Here is a 3,968-nt window from a genome sequence, read left to right as displayed (position 1 = left end):
GAAGCAGTCGCTGCTTTATTATTAGGAAGAGATACATTGTTTGGGTTATGAATTTTGAGTTTGGCGACCTACCGATAGTTTCTAACCTCAGTCGATAAGATGAGGGATATACATATACAACCCATTAACGGTCGCGCAAGGAGCGCTCCCTCGGCATGTCCACGTAGGATAGGAAACGACACGTGATTTACTGTTGCAGGGATTTGCTTTGTGTGATGAGCTATGAAGCCATTTGCTTTGTGTGATGTACTACTGGCGTTGTACTGCGGCCGTTGGTGTACTACTACGAACGGGTGGCCGGGTGGCGGCGGTATGATGGGCGCCATGCCGCCATGTTCCCATGACGGATGACGGAGAAGCAGGTGAGCGTGGGGGTGAGGTCGCCGCTTCTCTCACGAACGGCTCTGGCGGGGATTGTTTCTCTTCCTCGGTGTCGCCAGATCTGAGGACCCGTCGTGAGGACCGCGAGAGAAGCACCATCCTCGACTAGATCTTGCGCCAGGCCACGCAGCGGCGGCAGGGGAGTGGAGGAAGGGCTGACTGCTGCGATCCGGCGGCTTCTCCGTCCTCTACGACAAGTGCAGGTACGCCCTACTACCACCTCCTGCCGTCCATGCTTGTTGTACGAACAGCCACACGGCCTCCTCCACCCGCCTGACGTTGGCCAGGATCTTCATGGCCGTCTCCTTGACGATGGCCTGGTCCGGGTCTCTGAGCTCGCACAGCGGTCGCTTGGAGTGTGAGACAAGCCCGGCGCGCTCGTACGCGACCACCATCGTCTGGCACAACACCGGCCACCGAGTCCATCTCCGTGCCGGACTCCCGCAGCTTCTCGAAGAGCTTCGCGGCACGGCGAGCTCTTCCTGGCCTTCAACCAGATGAACAGGACGGTGGAGTAGGTGACGGGGTTGGGCTGGATGTCGCTGGCCTGTATTTGCTGCACCAGGCTCCCGGCCTGGTCGTCCTCCAGCGCCTTGCCGTGTATGGCGATCATGGTGTTGTACATCACCACGTTGGGCCTGACGACGCATAGTTGCCATGTTTCCGGTACTGTGGGAACGAGGAACGGGAATGGGGGACGAGAGTCAGAGGCTGAAAAAAATAAGGTACAGCGGGGGTATACATCTCTAGAACGATATTTCTAAAGCGGAAACATGATCCATTCAATTCTGGTACGATGAATCTGGTACAGTACCATGGAACGGGGAACGTGAATCTTTACTAGCTGGCTGCATCGTCGATCCATGAAGACTAAAATAAATCATCTCCTTCCCAATGAAAAATTTATTATCAGCCTTGGAGTAATTGGAGAGCAGAACGAGGAGTTATTTAGGGGAGTGGAAAAGAACGGGCAGAGAGTAAAACGAGGAGTTCGTGATTGATATGGCTGACCTTTTGCTTACTCGATCGATTCAGGGCCTGTTTGTTTCATAAGTCCCAGGACTTTTTTAAGTCCCAACTTATAAGTCATAAGTCCCTGCCTGTTTGTTTACATCGACTTATAAGTCCTGAGTCCCTGCCTGTTTGTTTACAGGGACTTATAAGTTGATAATCATTTTTCATACAAACCGGCTGCGGCCTCCTCCGCCCTGGGGTACGGGCCTCCCACGACCACGTCCAACCGGAGGAAGGCCATGACCGGCCGACTGGTCAAAGAGAAGTTGCTGGTACGAGCCCAACTCCGGGAAGACGTCCGTGTTGTTGTTGAGATCCAAGAAACCCATTCCCCTCCCGAGATTTCCACCGGCGGATGAGCCTTCGGGTGCCTCCTGAGACGAGGGGAATTGAGAGAAGAAGGGGATCTCGTCTTCCTCGTCGGCCATGGCGGCGGCTGTTGAAGCTGCCGGCGGCGGCGGCGATTGGTGCGACGCGAGCGAGGCGACGAGGGGAACCGAGGGGGCGATGCGGTACGAGGCGAACGAGCGGCGTGGGGCGATGCGGTACGCGAGGCGAGGAGGGGATCGAGCGGTGCGGGTCCAGATAAGTCCCAATAAGCTCCTCCCTGATGAGCTTATTTGATAAGTCCCTAATCACCCCAATAAGTCCCAATAAGTCCCTCCTGTTTGGTTTGGATGGGACTTATAGAGACTTTTTTAATTCCCTAAACCCATAAGTCCCTGGAAACAAACACCCTCTTAAGGACCAAGATTGTTGAGTCGTCGAACTTGAATTGATGAACCGGCTGCGGAAACGCCGAATCCGCATTGAATCTTACCGAATCGACCCTCGTTCCCGAATCTGATTCTGGGTCGATGAATCCGGATCGAGGGACGGTCCACCGTTCCCCGTTTCCGGCTACTAGACGACGCTGTTGCTGCCGCCGTCGGAGCGCGGAGGCGGTGCTGCACATGAGGCCGAACAGGTGGACTGCCTCCCTGAATAGCCCGGCGTCGCCGTACACGCGGAGCATGGTGTTGTACGTGACGACGCTCGGCGGCACCCCGGCCCGGCGCATGGACCAGAAGAGCCGGTCGGCGTTGCGCGCGAGGTCCAGCTGCCCGTACGCGTTGAGCACGATGTTGAAGATGGAGAGGTTGGGCTTGAGCGCGCCACGACGCGCATGTGCGAGAAGAGCGAGACCGCCGCGAGGTGCCGGCCGCGGCGCGCGAGCGCGGCGAGGACCGGGGCGTAGGACTCGGCGTCGGGTGCCACGCCGTTGGCGGGGACGTCGTGGAGCAGCAGGCGCTTGGCGTCGCGGAGCAGGTCGGACTTGCAGTAGGCGGCGATGGCGGCGTTGTAGGCCTTGAGGTCGGGCCTGATCCCCGCGGCGCGGAGGCTGGAGAAGAGCGCGAGCGCCTTGGGCGCGTCGCCGGCGCGGAGGGCAAGGTGGATGAGGTTGGAGAAGAGCACGAGATCCGGCGCCATGGCGTCGGCCTCCATGAGCGGGAGGAAGGTGAGCGCTGCGCATATATACCAAAGAAAGTATTTGGATTTGCGAATCGTGTAATAAAAACTGGGATGTGGGCTTTCTAGAACAGGTTGATGTTCAAATCCTGAAAGTTAGCGATGTAGCCATGAAAATCAGGGAAGCTTCTATTTTTTTTTTTGATTTACCACATGAAATGAGTGCTATTATCACTTTGTTCTTACTAGCAAAATAGCCCGTGCGTTACAACGGGAGATAAAACATAACACACACTCTCTTTTTTTAAAGAAAGTTCGAGCTTTATTCATTAGAAATAATCATTACATCATTTATGAGGATTGGTACAATTGCATTATGTGGTTTCTCAAACCAATCAGAAATGAATGAAAATCTAGCCAACTTGGCAAGTTCATGAGCAACTTTATTTGCTTCTCTATTACAATGCTCGAATCTAGAAATAGGAAAATCGCAAGCTAAGTGAAAACAGTCATCAAAAATTGCAGTTGCTGCCCCCGACGATCGTCCTCCTTCGTTCATGGTCTCGATCACCTCCATATTATCCGAGTTAATAATTATGCGATTACAACCCGTCCTTTGCGCAAGCGATAGGCCAAATTTTAACGCCAAAGCTTCAGCCATCAACACATCTGCACACCAGTCAATCTTACCATTTTCCCCACCGATGAACCTACCTTTGTCATCTCTTAAGACAGCCCCGATCGTACCCCTGAGAAGGTCGTGATCAAAAGAAGCATCAACGTTAAGTTTAACAAATCCCGTCGGGGGATTAGACCATCCTCCTCTTTTAATGGAAGCCTTCGGCGAGGAGGCATTAACAAAATTGGCAGCGAGAGCGCGTATCCCCATGGATATCTGTTATGCATTCTGAGTAGTCTCATTGTGTATCAATTTGCGCCTTTCCCACCACAAGTACCAGGCTGATATGGCAATCATGTCACGCACATTACGGGTGCCCATAATACATAGTTCCTGATCTGGTAATGAAAGTAAATATTCCAAGATTGCCTCACCCGCATAGTCTATTTTACAAGCTCTGTCGATAATATCGTCCATCCCTAGTCTTCTCCAGACTTCTTTTGCT

General features: G+C 53.4%; 1 pseudogene; it reads right to left on the bottom strand.

Moving 5' to 3' along the window:
- Positions 1-569: 569 nt before the first annotated feature.
- LOC119321096 lies at positions 570-3,733 on the bottom strand (annotated as a pseudogene).
- Between the last annotated feature and the right edge of the window lie 235 nt (positions 3,734-3,968).

The sequence above is a fragment of the Triticum dicoccoides genome, chromosome 6B (assembly GCF_002162155.2).
Source record: "Triticum dicoccoides isolate Atlit2015 ecotype Zavitan chromosome 6B, WEW_v2.0, whole genome shotgun sequence".
Classification (NCBI taxonomy): Eukaryota; Viridiplantae; Streptophyta; class Magnoliopsida; order Poales; family Poaceae; genus Triticum; species Triticum dicoccoides.
The sequence above is the reverse complement of the archived record's forward strand: the minus strand, read 5'-3'. Positions and strand labels throughout refer to the sequence as shown.